General features: G+C 34.8%; 1 long non-coding RNA gene across 5 annotated transcripts in view; it reads right to left on the bottom strand.

Moving 5' to 3' along the window:
* Nucleotides 1-203: 203 nt before the first annotated feature.
* The window catches only part of LOC308647828, a 258,854-nt gene continuing 239,283 nt past the window's right edge, over nt 204-19,774 (bottom strand). For all 5 annotated transcript variants that reach the window (XR_014021711.1, XR_014021712.1, XR_014021713.1 and 2 more), the window contains one exon: nt 204-513. This is a non-coding gene — a long non-coding RNA (uncharacterized lncRNA). The remainder of the gene's footprint in view (nt 514-19,774) is intronic.

Raw genomic sequence — 19,774 nt, forward strand, 5'->3', positions numbered from 1 at the left:
CATTGATCTGGGTTTTGCACATCACTGCATTTTAAAAAAAAATATTTTATTTTCCTTGAAATGATAACCTAGATGTCTCTTTTACACTGAGATTCTAAAAATGTCAACTATATTTCAAAATACTTTTGTTTTCTGATTATCTTAACCATCCCTTGATTTTATAAATCAAAGTACACAAGCATTATAATTAAATCTAGAAAAAAGCAAGACTTTTATTTTTTTTAATTTAAGAACATCAGCTTTTTAAACAATAATCATTTTTACCACAAGCAATTAAAATATTAGTTCAATAATTAAGATTGCTAAAACTTTAGGAAAGTAAACTTAGATTTTTGAAAGAGATAGCAGTGCTTGAATTGTTTGCTCTTTTGGATGTCTTCTGATGCCAAGATTGAAGGCCTTAAATGCATTTTCACTCAATCCATCACTCAGTGTTTGTTATGCAGCTGGTAATTCTGAGAGATGAAATAACATCTTCCTCTCCACACTTCTGACGAAGCGCAGGCCTCCTTCCTGTTGGTATAAAAGCGGTGGGTTACAAATCTCAGTGTTCCTCAGCTGCGGTACAATCTATTACATGCAGTCCTGTTACATGCCCACCCCATAAGACTGCAGCAGGAAGAGGAACTGGCACAAATGTAGGTGACCATGTGACATGAATAACAAGGTCCTGGGTCTCTCCTAATTCATGTCTTCTGCAGCTCCCAGGAGACATTAACAAACTTGGAACAGTGATTTCTGAAGATGAAAATATCAAATCCAAGACCTGACAAAGGTTGCTTAAGCTAAGGCTAATCACAAATAAATAAACAACTAAAGAAACAAACAAAAAACCTTTCACTTCTCTCATCTGTGAAAAAGGAGACAGGATAATGCTCATCTTGAGAAATACTAAGGTTGAGTCATATTGTGTCTGTGAGGTCTCCAATACAAAGAAAACACTCAGCAAATATTTGCTCTTCCGTAAGTACTGACATGTAAGGAAATATTTAAAACAATGTCAGAGCACAGTTAAACGAATTCTGGATATTTTACACTCCTCACATTTATTCAAGTCTACTTTGCAGTCCTTAGAAAAAGTTTGCAGAAATACATTTGGACCACAGTATCACATACTACTGAACTCTCAATTAATTTCATTAGAGTATGTCCTGAATATACAGTTAAATTTCATTTGATATTTTATTTTTAAATTTTTAGTCTTCATAAATTTTCATATTTTAGAAGATGTTGATATATGTTGGAATTATCTTAGTTCTGTAAGTTATGTAGTAGGAGGAACCAAATCTTCTAAATCTTTCTGAGGTGAGTGGTTTTATTGGGGTTAGTTCCTGGATAAACTTTCCAATTTCCTTCACTATTTTTGCTTTACTCTGGATTTCTGTGAGGACATTGCCAGTTGTTTAACACAGCTTCCCTATGTCACTACTGCTACAGTGGCTGAAAAGAGGACAAGTTTGTTTTCTAGCCTCTCTTGCAGCTCTGTGGGGCCATATTACCTCAGTTATGGTTGATGTACCATAAAAGAGAGTTCAGTGGCTGTGACCGCAGCCTGAAGCGGGCTGGTGGAGAACCTCCTCTCGCTAACTGCCTCATTCACCCTTACTGTTGACTCATTATAGTAGCTCCAGTCTTACAGTCCCACCTTCACTACCAAACAAAGCTTCAGAGTGAATGGTCTCCCTTCCTATCACCATGAATTAGACTCCAGTAAATTCCCCAAGCTTTTGGTTTTCTTCCTGCTTCTCTGACTCCTTATTCCCAGCCTTTCTTGGTCTGGTTTAGGGGTTCACTGTGCTTTCTTGTGGAAGCCCAGATACTTTCTCTAGGTCTTTACCTCAATTTAATCATAGGCTAAATTGCACTTAATTTGCCGCAAGCCTATCTTCAATGAACTTCTTACAAATTCCTCGAAGTCATTTCTGTTACATCACTGACAGTAATTTTAACACACACTCACAAAGGAACATGAGACTTTTAGTCATTTCAATAGTATTAGAAAATAAATAGTTCCCCCAAAAAAAGCAAATAAAACAAAACACTAGACTGAAACAAAGGTGCCCACCACATATTCTGGAGAACAGGATAGTATGATGCAAAACATGAAGAAAAATTAAAGGGACCAATAGCAACCTAGAGTAGGGAAACTGATAGAAAACTATTTACAGAGGCAATGTTAGTTTGCTATGAAACTGAGAATATAACTGATGAGAAAAATATACTGTGGAAGAAGAGGACTCATTAGATGAATGAATTAGACATGAGAAAACATGAAAAAGAAAAAAAATCCTAACCTTATTTAGTTTCAGTCCTATAAGACACTTTATAGAAATAAATATGTTGTGGGGAGGGGAGAACTTAAGAGAGAAAATATAAGAGCATTTTAAAGGTTTTCTAGTTTTGGTTTGGTATAAAGACAGAATACTAAAAGAGAGAGTGCTCTGTTATTGGATGGAGATACAGCAACAAACATTTGACCTGGTTTTGCAGATCTTGAGAGTAAGCTGTCACCCACATGTGTTGTCTAAAGTCTCCAGAATAGACAGTTTATCTGATTAGAGAAAGGAGGAAAGATGGTAGGACTATGGCATGTTCCTAGTGTAGCCACAAAGAATATGAAGCATAAAAGAAGAAATATTTCAAGTATTGGTTTTACTGTTTTTTAAATTATCATTTGTGGATGTAACAACAATTCTATCCTTTCCATTTTAAAAACATCCTTTCCATTTTTATTTTTCTAATTAACTTTTGCTCTGTGTTCTGTGAGTACTTGGCTTGGATCTGGAAAGCTTGTTTATTAAAGATTTTGTGGGCTGGGGATGTGGCTCAAGTGGTAACGTGCTTGCCTGGCATAGCGTGGGGCGCTGGGTTCGATCCTCAGCACCACATAAAAATAAAAAAATAAAGATGCTGTGTCCATTGAAAACTGAAAAATAAATATTAAAAAATTCTCCCTCCCTCCCCACCTTCTCTCTCTCTCTCTTTAAAAAAAAAAAAAAAAAAAAAAAGATTTTGTGCCCAGTGCAACAAAGGTTCAGAGGTGAGGCTTTTAGGAAATGACTTGATTATGAGGGCTAAAACTTTATCTGAGGATAAATCCATTCAACAGATGAATAATTTGAATGGACTAAATTGTAGGCTGATAGGGTCAGGCAGAAGGAAGTAGGTCACTGAGAACCTGGCCTTGGGGATAATATCTGTCCCTCACCTCTTTCTTGGCTGCCAAGAGCTTAACAACTTTCCTCTGCCACACCCTTCTACGTGTTTCTTCTGCCTTGGAACCTATAAATCATGGACTAAGTCCTCTGAAACTGTTGATCAAAATAAATCTTTTGTCCTCCAGGTTGTTCTTGTCAGGTATTTTGGTCACAACAACAATAATAACAACAACAACAACAACAAAAACTATAAATGATCACATTTATAACTGTCTAAACTTCATAAAATTTCAAGACTTTAATGATATTTTCTATTATTCAATTACACAGAAACTAGAGTTTTTATTGTTTTTTTTTCATTTCCATGACATTCCAAAACAGTGATAATGATACCAAGCTGAACCTTTCTACTAACGGCAATCTAATTACTTCAACATGTAATATTGGGCCATCCTTTTCATCTAATTGGTGATATTTCTAACCAAGTCATTTAATTTAGTAAATGGAATTTCACAAGACCCTTTAAACAGGTACTTCCCTTTATACCAGGTACTTCCCTCTATACCAGGTACTTCCCTAAGAACTTACATTCCCAAATTCACTTTCTTTATTCACCAACTTTATTATTCTACAATCCAAATAATATACTTGAAGGATGGTTTACTCTTGCAACCCTCCTTTTCCCAATTCTAATATTCTAAGAGCCAGGAATTATAAGATTATTTTGAATATGATGATGTCCTATTACAGAAATCAGATAGAATAAACTTTAAAGATAGAACACACATTGAGAAAAAAATATGGAAATAAGTCAACAATATCCTTTGAATAAAAGTGAAATTCTAGGGCTGGGGTTTTGGCTCAGTGATTGAGTGTTTGCCTAGGACAAGTGAGGCACTGGATTTGAACCTCAGCACTGCATAAAAATAAATCAATAAAATAAAGGCATTGGATCCATCTACAACTAAAAAAATCTTTTAAAACACAAGTATAATTCTGATAGTAAAATATATTTTTAAGACAGTAGCAAAGAAGATACTATTTTATTAATCCAAAATGATTACATCTCAAGTACATCTCAGAGAATTCTCACTGGGATGATTATGTTCCAAGGCCCCATATGTTTGTAAAACCCATATGCCTTTAGCAAAAAAAGAACAGAGAAAAGACAAGGCATTAAAAACTGGCTAAAGTATTCTAAGGTCATACTGCTAGTTCCAGTGCAGAGGATTCAAACTCTTCACTTGAAATCTCAAAATGAAGTTAACACATCTCACAGAAACAGGCTCAGATGACATCATTCAGCAGGGAAATACAAGATAAATCTTCCCCAAATTAGGCTGGGATTATATTAGAAGTGCTGAAAAAGGAAGCAATGTGATTCCACCACTGGGAAAGGGGCTAGATAGAGATGCCTCCTAAATGAAAGAAGACCTACAAGTTGTATTAGGAACACAACAGAAGTGTAAATTTTGTCACAGACATGGAAAATTTTTTTTCAATAAAATCAGTTGGATATGTGCTGTTGGAGGGATCTTAGGTAAATAAATCTGTAAGCAATAGAATATTATAAAGATACGTGATAATCTACCCTTAATTCTATAGACCTGCATTGTACATACTCAGTCATTAGAGGAAACAGCTTTCCTTAGTGTAAGAATGTGCCTACACTAGGCTCTGTGCCAGGCCACAGCAATGTCCTTAGTATGGATTCTAGAGAAGGGGACAGTGAGGCACTCGTGTGTGGTGTGATCATACCGCAGTGAAACAAAGGACGCAGAAATCAGCAGAAGGGATGCCTCATCTAGAGTAAGAGGTCAGGAAAAGTAGGTAGACCAGGAAACAGAAGTGAAGGTGAGAAGGGACAGCTAGCAGGAAGACAGGTGAAGAAGGAGGTCATTAGTAAAGGAAGAGGGTGTGGCCTGTCAAGGATCAGATTAAGAGAGCACAGAGGACTCTGCAGAATGAAAGGAGCTCAGCATTCCAGGCACTGGATACTGTGGGGGACAGTGAAAACAGTCGCTGGGAAATGGCATTCCTGTGTTTATGCAAGTTTTCCAAATGATCACATTTATCATTTTTGCATTGATAAAAGTGCAGCCAACTTTTTTTTTTTTTTTTTTTTTTTTTTTTTTAGCATTGAAAGCTCTTAAAATATATCATGAAAATGAACCATTAGGTCAATCTGAAAATACTGCATTCAGGCAAAAGGTAATAAAGCATTAAATGAAAAAGAAAAAAAAATGAGCAAAATGAATGTGTTGGTTATAAGCACAGTTAACCAAAGGGAAACAAAACAAAATAAAAAAATCATCCATTCAAGTCTCATCAGGGAACCAAAGCATAAGAAAAGACTACAAGATAAATTTACGAATAGCAAATTTTGTGAATAAATTGAATGATGGAGAAATTCATAATTTAAATATGATTTGAATTCTTATTTTGTGTGTGTATAAAGAAATCATGCAGATAGACAAAAGTGCTATAAGAAATTAATTTAAAAATGAAGAGACATACATAATAGACATACAGGAGGGTTCTAGTAAGAAAGGATCAAGAGAACAATGCATAAATATGTTCTTTGGGTTAATACTGGCAATGCAGGTCAGATAATTATCACTGGCTTATTTTCTGAGCACTTTATCCAGGTGCTTTTCTTCCATAAACTGATTATTGAAACAAATTTATACCTTTCATTTCTCTACCAGTTTTATAGGTAAGTAACATGAGGCTTAGATTATAAAATTAGCCTCAGGTTGCTTATGTGTTTTTGACACCTAAGTCCAGGTAAGGTACTCATCCCTACTGAAGAGAATGCATGACTGACAAGAGGGACTGATGAGATTATCTGAAGATTTGGCCTGAAAACTTGCAACATGTCAAGTAGAGAAGAGAGCATAAATTTTTAGGAAATCTGTTGGGGCTATCCTTGACTGATTGGTCCAATTTAGCATTTTTTGCTAAGATGAGCAAAGACCTGGATTTAATTCTTGTTCAATCCAATCATCTTCACAGTTCACAGATTCTAATTCTGGTCAGCTGTCTTGCACATATACTGATATTCGAAAGGGAAGCTAGGGGAAAGAGTGCATACTAATGAGCAATTTCCTTGTCTCAGTTCACAGCTGAGGGAGGAAACTAGCAATCATGGTCACCTGTCTTCTTCAGATATACTTCTAAATCCCTAGTCTCAACCTCACTATTATAATAGCTTTGGGATTTTAAAAAATATGATGCCTCAGATTTACCCAGAGATTCCAATTTCCCCAAGATTCTAAATTTCATCTAGGGTTGAGAATCACTGAACCAAGCCAACCCCATTGCCATGACCAATTCTTGCTTTAGGAATGGGTATGTCATCCAATCTTCGCCAATAAAATATGAGAAAGTATTTGGGAGCATTTACAGGAAATTTTTCTTAGATCTTTTTTTTTTTTTGTACCAGGAATTAAACTCAGGGGTGCTTAAACACTGAGCCACATCCCCAACCCTTTTTTTACATTTTATTTAGAGACAGGATCTTGCTGTGTTGCTTAGGGCCTCACTAAATTGCTGAGTCTGTCTCTCAACTCCTGAACCTGCCTCAGCCTCTGGAGCCACTGTGCCACTGCGCCTGGCCTGCTTAACTCTTTTTTTTTTAACCCACAAGGTCAATTTAATTTCAAAAATATATAGGAATTGTTTAAAAGCCTTTGAATACATTTTGAAGGCATTATGTAGTCAATTGCAGAATGAATATTGTATACCAGCAGTACCCTTTGTGATCTATAGCTCCTTGGGTTCCTGGAACACTTTTGTGATTATTTGAGATATTAAAACGATTTTCTTCATAAAATAAAATGTTCTTTTGCTGTGCAAATTATGAGTTTTGTTAACTTGCTATATATATAGTTCAGTTTCTCCAAAAGCCCACATTCTGAACTCTTGGTCCCTGTATGGGAAGGTGATGGAAACTTTAAGAGGTGGGACCCAGTGAAAGCAAATTATGTCACTGGGTATGTGCCCTTGAAGAGGGTTTTAGGATCCTAATCCCTTTATTCCTCTCTTTGCTTTTCGGCTGCCAGAAGGCGAGAAGCTTTGCTCCTCCATGATGTACTACACCAACAGAGGCCCAAAATGGGTTAACTGAACATAAACTAAAAGATCTAAAACTGTTTTTGCCTTCTTTAAAGTTGATTATCTCAGACTTTCGTTCTTTATAATAGAAGCCGAGGAAAGATGAGACACCTCTTCTTTTGGACATTATCACGTCTCGAATAGACTCTTGAAATTATAGCAGGTATTTTGTGATCCTAAGAAAAATCAGCTTTCGGAGAAAGAACCAGCTCCCAGATAAAGTTTTTACTAGTGACAACACAATGAAAAGATTGAACGAAACAAATTCCTTGTGATCTCATTGATGTCTAGAATCCATCATGCCTCTGGACTTCCAATTATGAGAAGTAACAGATATCCTTATTACCCTCTTTGAGTCACTATTAACTATTACTGGTTTCCAATATCATCCTAACTGTTCTTGCACATGACAATCATTATGCTTCAGATTTGTGTGACCAATTAATCCTGGCAGGACATTAAAAATTGCATCAATTTTCAATATTATTGCTCAAAATTAATTATGTCATTGTTACCTACAGCTTCAGATCCTTCAAGTTTAGAAATGTGTCATAATTTATTCTGTTTGAAAATTAAAATTTAGAACCTAAAAATTAGAGATATGCCATTTTTCTGGATTCATTCCACTATGCTCATCTAGCCCACCCTGATTCCCAAATCTGGGATAACTACAAATAGTTCTAACCTTCTAACAATAAGTAATCTTGCTTCCTCATCATCCAATTATTTGTCCAAATAATTAAGAAACATGAAACATTTTCTATAGACCTGACACCATGCTCCTGCTGATATATGTACATTTTAAAACATGTTATCTGCTATTAAGACAGTCACAGTCAAGTTAGAGAAACAGTTATGAAAGAGGTAATTACAATACCATGTGATTAATTTATCATGGAAACTAATAAGGTAATTTTTGCAAGAGAGTCAAGATAGCTTTGCAAGCAGAGAGGTATTATTAACTCATAGTTTTTAAATCTTCAGATATCTTTGTTTATTTTAAAAAAAGAAAACTTCAAGAACTCCTAGGAATATAGAAAAAAAATAAAAATGAAACTTAATCAGCCAAGAAGGATCAAGGACAGAAATGAGATACATCAATTACAGAGTTAGGAATCTAATTTCCAAACATATATAAAAGTACTGAAGCTTTGATATATGGATTTTTTAAAACATCAAGGGAAGTTCTCAAAAGTGAATGTTTTATACCACTGTTTCGTTTGAAGCACAGGGGCACGAATAAAATTGCCTATTCAGAAAGTGGTAAATAAGACAAAATATCCCTATATCCTTAGGTATCAATTTTCCACATCAGTCACCTCTAGTTTTCAAGAATGTTTTCCCATTCCCCAGAAATCTTGACTTTGAATAATATCACTTCAGAAATAACTGTCAAAAAGACAATTGATTTGATTATACCCAAGATTTCTAATACTGACTAAACAAAGCCTTTTACTAAAATTGATCATTTTATAAACTCTGATGTTTTCTTCTATTTTTCTTCTTACTGAGTAGTAAAAATATTGACCATAGAAAAGAAATAATAGACTGTATTTGGTTTTTAGAGACAGAGCTCTTTGAAATGCATTTTTAAATCCTGATTATGAATCAAAAATTTTCTGTTCATAAAAATATTTGATCAGATATTTGCTTCTAAGTAATAAAAAGTATGCATGTGCTTCAATAGTAGTTAATTCCAAACTTCCTGCCCAATTTAAAGTTTAAAAGATTAGGAAAAATAGCATATTGACTATATGTTTGAATATTTATAAATATAAATATAAATTATATAAATATATAATTTATATTATTTATAAATATATATTTATAAATCATATTTATAAAAGCAAATTTAAATTTATTGCCATTTCAAAAAGTAATTGTGTTATATTTCCAAAACACTGTTTACCTAAGGAGTATATGTCCCAATAGTAACTTTGATTATTAAGTATTATCTGATATTCCTTTAGGGGAAAAAATGCTTAGAATACTTGATCCTCCAAGTACATTTTTTTTCCTGAAATATTTTTCTCTTCCCTAACATCATAAGTCTGAACCTTTAGAAAGACCAAAACAGGATTTATACTTTGGGCCTGATAAGGATGATTTGCAATTATCCCAGCCCATCCTCTGAGTGCCCAGATTGATATTCAGGTCTTGAGAAATCTAGCAAGGCTACAAGCTAGACTATTGGAGTTGTCTGAAATTTCTTTTATCTGGAAGATTCAATTAAGGTTTATGACAAATCCATTAAATGTAGGAAATAAACTCCATTCTGGAGCTGTCAAAAAAGAAGCACAGGATAAGCCAGGTAAGGGATTCTTGGGCATGCCTGACACTAGGCAGATTTCATTGTCAGGTAATGGTCCCAGGAAGTGCATGGATTCAACTGTTGACTGACAGCTCATTGGTGGACCTTTTGGCATGGGAACAGAATGAATGCTAGAGTTCCAAGGAAAATGGGTATAATTGTGTCATCAATTCACTACTTCCTTTATATAACTCTGTATGATTTCAGTTCTTTAAATGAAGAACCATCTTCTTTTATATTGAATAGGGACTGTGTATTATATTAACTTTCATAACACAGAGAAAATGAGTTTTGCCCCATGTTTGCCTTTAAAGATACTTGATAGCAACTAATTTCTGTTTTAAAAGTTTTTGACTATAAATAACTTTTAATATTTTCCATTTAACCCAGTGTTTTTTTTATATACTTTTCCTTATCAAAACAAATTATTTTAATAGCCCATGCAACTTTATCTCTGGTGAATACACTATGTTAAGTACAGTCATTATTTCAAGTATAAAAATATTTCAAACACTACTACTACACACACACCCCACACATATATCCATGGTCAAAGAACCTGCAGAGTCCAGATTAAGAACCATATATCTACTAGATCTTCAAATGTTTTCTTTGAACACTGAAGCTGGCCAAAGAATTATCATACAGAGCTATATAAAGGAAGTAGTAAATTGATGATAGAATTATGCCCATTTTCCTTGGGAATTCTAGCATGTGTTCTGTTCCCATGCCAAAGGTCCACCAAACAAATCAGTTATCAACTGCAGCTTAAGAAGAAAAAATATCTTTTCTCTGACTTATGATTATACATGGTAAAATAAGATGTACATTCTCCTATATGATGCTTAAGAATTAAAAACATTATGATTTAGTTTATTGAACAAAGTCTATATAACAAACTTTTTTTACCAATAATTATAAGTTTTAGTACTATAGTTTAAAGATAACTTCTATGATCCATAGGTAGCTAATAACATATGACTGATGTTACGCTGATTTAGTAAATAATTCTTAGGTATCTAAATAATTTCTACATAAATACTGATTACTAATTTAAGTTTAGATGCTTTTACTTGTTTTTATATCCTGTGGAATTGGTGTGTCTTTGAATCTTATTAATGAGTGTGCTCATATTTTATCCATTTAGCAATGTCTGAAAGGCATGTATGTGGCTGTAGAAAAAAAATGTTAAATGTATTCATGAAACATTTTTGCTGGTTTGCTAAAATGTTTAGAAATGACAGTTTCAGTTAAGTAACACATCATCCCCTACCCCAGCTTTTTCTTTGAAAATGAAGTTAGTTACCTTAATGAAAAGTGATCACTCATATAGGTTGCCCCAATAATGGCAAATAGTGACACAGGAAATATACCTGTGTATGTGCTATTTCTTGTCAGAGACACTAGTGTATCCCTTCATTCCAAAATATGAAGGATCCTAGTAAAAGATAAAACTCAAGAATAAAAATTCAAAAAGAGTTTTAAAATAAGTTTTATTTATCTTAGATTATCATGCCTGAATCTTGAGAGAAAACCTTAAAATGTAAAATTTTGATAAGTTCATGAAGTTTTGGTGTGTTTATTAAAACATCAATAAAATAAAGGAAGCAGTGAATCATGAAAATTTGTTGCCAAGTATTATATCAGGTCAAAACAAGGATTTGCTTTCCTGTTGATGTCAGAATCCTTAACAAAGGACAGTCAGTACAGGTTCATATTTTTTATTTTCTTTGGATCCCACCTAGCTAGCACAGATGCTGTATTTTATCAGAATAATCCTGTGCTTTGTGTTTACATTATGATTAATTGTCATTATGTTAAAAATTTGAAGAACAAAGTACTTCATTTATGAATGACTTACATTTCACTAAAATTCTGTTATATTCTTACTCTTTCAAACTATTTTCATCACATTGACTAGGTAGCTACTATTTTTCGGGTATCCACGATACTCTCTTGATCAAATAAACAAGGGTCTTTTAATAACTTTTGATTTTGCCTCCCAAGAATCATATCTAAACTTTAGAGTAAGTACATAAATAATTAAAATGCCAGGATGTCCTTTACACCTAAAACAATCCTTGAGATTTCCCAGAGGGCCCCTCAACTTTATCACAAGAGCTATCATAGAAACACTATAAAATCAGAAGAGATGCCCGGCCTCTGCTCAGTTAAGTGTGTACAGGCAATAGAGATTAGCAAAATCATTTCAGAAAGTGTGTACTTTATGAGTAGGCCCTTGGTATTTATCAATGTATTCACTACCCATGATATATTTTTGTCCTCAGGAAGACACTGATGAAGCCCTCATAATGCTGCTAATTACCATATGCCAATGAGAACTTTAGTTTCCTCTACTCTGTTACTGTTGGTTACTGTAACAAATCCTGTTACAGTCACACTGTGTTTGTCACCAATTGGTAATTTCTGTTACCAATTGATAACAATGGAGACAAGCTAAAATTTGTGTGTTCAAAGAAAATGACATTTTTGGAACTTCATGGAAAATACTTTATTATATGTTCTAATTATTGATAATTCCATGAAGAGATGTAACTACCAGCTTCCCAGCCAATATCACTTGAGCAATTTTCAAATCACCCCAGAGGACAGTCAGGATTTCCAGGACTTTTTTAGTCTAGAAGCAGGTGACTTTCTGAAAACCTATTCGAAAAAGATGTTTGTATAAATAAATCAAAATATGCTCAATTGTCATGTATATTCCAAAAATTAATAAAGAATAAATAAATAAAAACTAATTGCATAGGACTAAATGAACTGATGGGAGAATTTAATCATGATTATTAGCTTGAAATGCTCTTGGTGCTATGTTAACTAACTGTATAGGTACATGATCATTCTCTTATATATGACCTTTCTCTTCCTTTTTAATCTATTTCTAATCTTCAACAATATTATTTTAAACTGACATGAAACTTTTCAATGGTATCTGACTGTAACTGACCTCTGAGAATTAGAAACATTTTTAATGATTCTCCTTGATCTGTCATTAATACAGTTATTTGTACAGATTTAATAAAAAATGTTTTCCTCTTTAAAAGGATAGAATTGGATAAATCAATTGTGCTGCCTAGAGAATTTTGGGAATGTCATATTTATGACTCTTTTAAGCATGTATAACATGCCCATTAGTAAAAAGCAAGAGTTGTTGCTCTTATATGTGAAGGTGATGCTAAGGAAGTCCCCCCAGGAAGGCTGAACTTATAGATTCATGGTTTACAGGTAGTTGGAGAATCACCTCCCATCAGGCCAAGGACCTTATCAAAATGCATGGACCTTGAAGAGGGATCAACTCACCTGACCTTATAAATTCCTGCCCCTTCTTCACTGAGTCAAACTAGCTATGTGTCTGACAGCACCCAGAATATGCCTCTGAAATAAAGAGCTTGTGATTAAATTTTACAGCCAATGTCATACGTCCCAGACACAGTACTGTGTTGCAGTCCCCATGCTCACTGATGCCTCTTCTGAGCCCACTCATGCTGGACCTTTCTTAAATTCTTCTTAAATATAGGCCACTAGGACCTCATCCCCAGGGAACCTGTCCAGCCTCACTGCATAGTCTACTTTATCCAGCTCAGCTCAAAAGCCCAAACCAGTGCTATCCACTGCCTCGGGCAAACATTATCACATCACTTCAAGTAGGGCACAATTTCTGAATCCAAAGTACATGACATTTCAAAGTTGGCATTGTTCTACAAATATACTTCACAATAAGGCAAAAAGACACTGCAAAAGGGAAAGGCAATTTTCTCTAACCAAAGGGAAAAGTAACTTCTCACTGATAAAATAGCTGACATCTAAAACCATTAATGTAAAGAAAGAAAAAGAATTTAAGATAGGGTGAAAAGAAGGAGGTTTGGTCCTTACTCTGCCCCTTGCTAGCCATGAAATTTCAGACAATCATTTAACCATACTCTGTTTTATTAGCTAAGCCATTAGCTGGAAGACTTTTATAATAATACATGTGAAAAGAAAAAAAAAAAAAAAAATATATATATATATATATATATATATATATATATATATATATGTGTGTGTTAATGTGCCAAATTAATGTAAAGTATTATGCCATTAACAAAATTATTAGATTTCTCTTGGTCAGGAAAGGACATTTATGAAAGACTTGTGAAATTTTGTTCTAATAATTTGAACTTTTGGTTATATGAAAAAAGAACAATCTCACCCTTTTAATCACTGATGGATAAATCTATGTATTTTTAAAATTAGGTAACATAAGAAAGAGTTTATTAACCAGGCACAATAGTGCACGCCTGTAATCCCAGGATCACAAGATCAAAGCCAGTCTCAGCAATGGCAAGGCACCAAGCAACTCAGTGAGCCCCTGACACTAAATAAAATATGAAATAGGGCTGGAGATGTTACTCAGTGGTTGAGTGCCCCTGAGTTCAATCCCCAGTCCTCCCTGACCGCCCCCCCAGCCCCCAAAAGAAAAGAGTTTATTAAACAGATTCCTATACACAATCCTCATCTAAAATTAAAACAACATTTAGCCTGAAATGTGCATTTCTTCCTTCTATGCCCTGAAACCATCCCCAACATTAGGTGTTAAATGTCATAGGGTTGAAATAAACAATGAAAGATACTATTATTAGTTTGTACGGTGGATGAAATGATTAAAAGAGACAGGTGATTTGATTCACCAACTCAAGATTACCTGGAATTTCCTAACAACTAAAGTAGTCATTTAGTCTGAACTTGAACACAGTACAGGGAATTCATCCCCTCAACAAGAGCCACACTGTTTTTCTTCCTTTGAGATGAACCCTCTCTCCCTGAAACTTCTACCATAAAAGGATAATCCAGTTGAGTTCAGACAATGAGGGAAGGGGGAACATCCGCTCAAGAAAACCAGAAGTAACATACTTTTAAACAGTATGATATGTGCATGAAATCACCCCAGCTAGGCATCACAAAGGTTGTGATGAATGTCATGACGGAATCTTGCCGGTGACATCTATTTTTATGTAGAGACTCAACAATGTGATGCTCAACCCTGAACTGGGGCTGGTATGTAGCTCAATGGCAGAGCACTTGCCTAACACATGGAAGGCTGGGGAATTGACTATTCAGCAGCACAACAAAGAACAAGACAATAAAGAAAAATCCTGAACTGCATGTATTGGTGATTTTTTAAAAAAAAATTATTGAATCAATAAAAAGTCAGTTAAATTCTTTTGTTTCTCCATGTTTCCAAGTTAAACATCTATCATTTCAAATATCCCTCTTAGAGTGTGGGTTTGAGACTTTTTGCCATTTAACCCACTACCCTTTGAATCCATTTCAGCTTATCTCTGTCACTTAAATTGTGGTGTTCAACATACAATAAAACATTTGTGATATTATAGTAAACCTTCGTATTTTCCGTCTGAGGTTAACAACATTTTTGGCAAAGCAGCCAAGGTTGGGTTAATTTGTGTTTGTGACTGCATAACTTTCTAATTCTTTCAGCTTTCTGGTAATTTGAACTACTAAATTTTTCTCACATATTCTTTTTTAAATATACCCTACATATAGCAGTTGGTCATTTGAGTATTGAGATATTTATTCAAGGCTTGACATACATTCCTGAAAAAGCTTACCTTGTTAGACATTGTTCTATTTTAGAATGACAAATACTGTGGCTTAGAGAGGAAGCAAAAGGATGTGTGTAAACATGTTCCATTAGTCAAAAGAGTCAAGCCTTATCTACTGTCTTCATTCTACCTTATTAATGTGTTCAAAGTTTGATGATTTGAAATTATATATGCATAACAATAACAACACTTTTGAGCATTTATCATGCACTATTATTTTGTTAACTGTTTTATATGATTTATCCCACAGGTCCTTTTAGACAGAAACTGTTACTAGAGCCATTTTAAAGACAAGGAAACTACTTGCTCAAGGTCATGCTCTAGTTAAGTGGTGGAAACAGAATTTGAGCAGATAGTCTGAGACTAGCACCTAATCACTGTCACTATATCATACCATGTTGCTCCTATCATTTGTTACAAAAACGAGTAAAATAAAATTATGGACAGAGTCCTAAAATATGTCTTTTAAAACCTCTTGATGGTTTTAAGTAAGTCCTGGATACAGTCTGTCAATTGTTCACATGATATCACTAGAACTCAATTCATCATCCACCAGCTTAACACAAAGGTATTTTTTTTATTTATTTAAAATTTTTTATTGGAGTGATTCTTTTTTTTTTCACAAAGGTATCTTGAAAGAGTTTGCCAATGTTTTGCATTTTCCCAAACACACTATTTTGTCCATTCCTCTAACCTACCAAGTTAAGAACCCCATTAAAACAGGAAATTGGATTACCTTAATAATGCTTCACCTTAGTAAACACCAGTCTTTATGAACCATTGCTATCTTTTCACCAAGCACTTCTTTAATCAATTCAAAAACCTCATCTGAAATAACTTATTTTCCCAAAATACATTTTATCTTCTTATCCCTTAAGAAAAATTAAAGAGCAATTATCTACCTTCATTCTTCTAAAATGTTACTCTTATTTTTCACAGTGAGGAATTTCAAGACATCAGAAGACCTTACCAGTGTGTGTCAAATTTCCTGTGCTTTAGAGTGCTAGGTGACAGGGCATGTAGCTAATTTTCTGTTGTCACTGCACTGCATAAATTGTGTTTTAACAAGGTAAAAAGATGAGTGATAAAAGTACAAAGTTCATGTTTATAAAATAAAGTAATGGAAAGTAAATTGTTCCTGTCTCTGAAGTAAATTCATGAAATTCCTTTCCATAAAAGCTATACTTGAGAGTAAGTGCTCATGGCACACTCCAACTATTGATTTCTTCAAGTTAATAATTTCCACCTGTGGTATGCAATCCCTAGATGGCTGGTAAAACATCTGTCAGCCTGTGTCACATTCTAAAAAGTCAGTCAGCAGGTCAATAAAATTTGTGAGTGTCTTTGGTGTGCAGACCATTCTAGAAGATACAGCAGGGAGACGTAACGTAAATAAATGTATAAATTGATTCAGAGACCAATGAATCTCAATGACAACTCTCTGGATAAGAAAATACAAAGTAAAATTTACAACAAGTAAATACTCACCTTGGAACAGACAGAGGGTTTTCCTGAAATAACAAGTTAGTTTAAATCTACATATTGGCATTTGTATTTTTCTTGTTATTGGAAAACCATATATATTTTTTTAAAGTGTTAGATTGTGGTGTAGTGATATATACCATACCTATTGAGCGGTAAGCTTCCACTTTAGAAATGAGACTGTTTACTAGATAACCTAGTGAGTAGCAGGATGTTCATGAAATCTTGGAATGGGGTGAACGTGATCCCCCCCCCTCGTCATCTCAGAGTGGAATACAGTAAGTATAGCCAGTAGGATGCATCAGTCATGTAGCTTGAAAGTAAGGCAGGAAGAGAAAAGGGGGGGGCACTTCTATGTCAATATTTGTTACTTAAAGGAAAGTCTTGGGAAACACAGAAACAAACAAACAAAAAAAGATGAGTCTGTTAACATCAGGATGTTATATCCCTTCATGGGCACGTGTAAAGTAAGAAATGTGAAATCAGCAGCATTTGGACAGTTCCTGGAGAGAAATCCAAATTGGCCTACAGACCATGCTCTGAACCAGAACTGGATAGAGTGTCTGATTCATAAACTCCTGAAAGTAACCAATTATCCTCTATACAGAGCCTTGAGAAGGAAAAACTGGACATGAATCTTCAGGATCCTATTCATCAAAAGATTCTCAACATAGCTTTACATTTTCTTCATTTAAGAAAGATTCCTCCAGATATGGTATAAAAAACATAAATCAGTAGCTATCACTGATTTTCCTATTAATACTCTGGGTCCTAACAGAATACTGCTAGCTTAAGGTAACTTTTCTCTCTCCCTTAGAAATTAAAGGCCACAACAACAAGAGGATCCCTTGAACACTGAGAGTATTCTGATTTTTGCACCCCATGTGCTTCCTGCTTGTCAGAATGCCCATAATATTTAGTGAATTAATAAACAAGTGAGCAAACACTTAGGCCAAAAAATTCCATACTCTAACTTAGCTTTAAGGGATCCTTTCAAACACTACCAAGGGAACTTGTTAAAAATGCACTGGACCTCAGACTTAGACCCAACAAAAGAGAAGCTCCAGGGGAAGATTCCTAACCTACACTTGAAACAATTTCCCAGGTGATTCTTACACACATTTAAGTGTCAAAAAGATGAACAAAAAAATTAAGAGCTCTTATAGATAATTCTCTAGACTCAGACAAGGTTCTATATTCATTTGCCCTATGACCTAGGGAAACTGTCATTACCTAAGTCTCAGCGTTCCATCCACAAAGCAGCGTGCAGACTACCCTCAAGGGGCTGTTGAGATATCGTGCACAAAACACACAGCACCATGCCTGTCGTCCACTAAGTGCAAAGGAAGTGGGAATGGGTTAATAAGCCAATGTCACAGCATTAATAAGAGAAGACAGACACTTTGGTGTGCTTATCCCAGCAAGAAATAATAATCACAATCATTTATAGTTAAATCTTATTATTAAATACCAACCATGTGCTAAACATCTTCAAAAGAGGCAATTTTATATATATGCTAATACATTTATAATAAACTCAGCATTATATCCACTGGACAGTGTCAAAAACTGTGTCCAGTGTGGTAAACTCCTAAAGTAAAATTCATCAGTAGAGAATGACCAAGTTGTCCTTTTCCCCCATATGTGAGGCTATGAGCCACTAACCTGCCTCTGAAGCCCAAAAATGTGTTTATGGCCCCAAACTTTACAATGTAATAAATATCCTATGCTTTTAAAATAAAATGCATTTTTTCTTGTGAAGAAAACGTATTTTTTCCCTTAAAACTCTCAAAAGCAAGATCTTTGAGTTCAACAACCAATTTTGTGGATGTTTGATCTCTATATACTTTTATATTATAGTCCATGAGAACATCATGAATAGGAAGTTCATTAGCAATGCTGTCTTAAGATCTCATATAGAGGGGCTGGGTTTGTGGCTCAGGGGTAGAGCACTCGCCTGGCATGTGTGAGGCACTGGGTTTGCTCCTTAGCACCAAATAAACAAACAAATAAAATAAAGGTATTGTGTCCATCTACAACAACAAAAAAATAATTTTAAAAAAAGATCTCATAGAGACTATTCCAGATAAAAGATTTGTTAGAACTGAAACCTTTTATTTAGAAATTTGCAGGGGTTTCTTTTCCAAACAAAATTGTGAAATCAATAAGTAATATTTATTGAGTGTTTATCAAACAAATATATCAGGAGGTGCTATCTGGTCAGTAATTTGTAGCTAAACTTTATAATCTTAGTGATCCAGTTAAAAGCTCTTCCTACTTAATAGCTTGGTATTTCTTAATAAAAATTTCACTATTTCAAGTCTAGTAGTCTACACTTTCCTTTCAAGATTACTGTTGTTTCTCCTCTCTTTGCATCCACAAGATAGTATAGGACCCCCCTTTATAATCCTCCCATTTCCTGTGGCATTAGAGTTCAGTAATTGCTATGGTATGGATGAGGTTTATACCACAAAAGCTAGAAGCTTCGTCTCCAGTGTGGTGGTATTGAGGTCATGAAAACTTTAGAAGGTGAGGCCTATGGACGGTGGTTAGTGTGTCATGGGAGCTGTACCCTCATGGATAGACTAACGCTGGTCTCTCAGAGTGGGTCCTTTATTAGCTTTTGGGTTTTGTTTGTTTGTTTGTTTTAATTAGTTACACATGAAAGTACAATGATCTTGACATATCATACATTTGAATCAGATGGGATATAATTTCTCATTTTTCTGAGTGTACAGGTTGTAGAATTACTTTATTAGCTTTTTAGTTGCTGTGACCAAAAGACCTGATAAGAACAACTTAAAGGAGAAAAGGTTTATTTGGGCCTCATGTTTTCAGATGTTCAGTCCATGGTCAGCTGGCTCCATTGCTTTGGGCCTGACATGAAGCAGAACACCATGGTGGAAGGGCAAGGTGAAGGAAAGCTGCTAAACAGCCAAGAAGGAAAGAGAGGGGGAAAGGTGAGGAGAGGGAGAGGGAGGGGGAGGGAGAGGGGAGGGGGAGGGGACAGAGGGGGGAGAATGAGAATGAATTAGAACACACATGCAAGGAGGCAGGGACAAGATATAATTCCCAAGGGCACACCCTCA

The sequence above is a fragment of the Spermophilus citellus genome, assembly GCF_964194105.1.
Source record: "Spermophilus citellus genome assembly, chromosome: 4".
In the NCBI taxonomy this organism is placed as follows: Eukaryota; Metazoa; Chordata; class Mammalia; order Rodentia; family Sciuridae; genus Spermophilus; species Spermophilus citellus.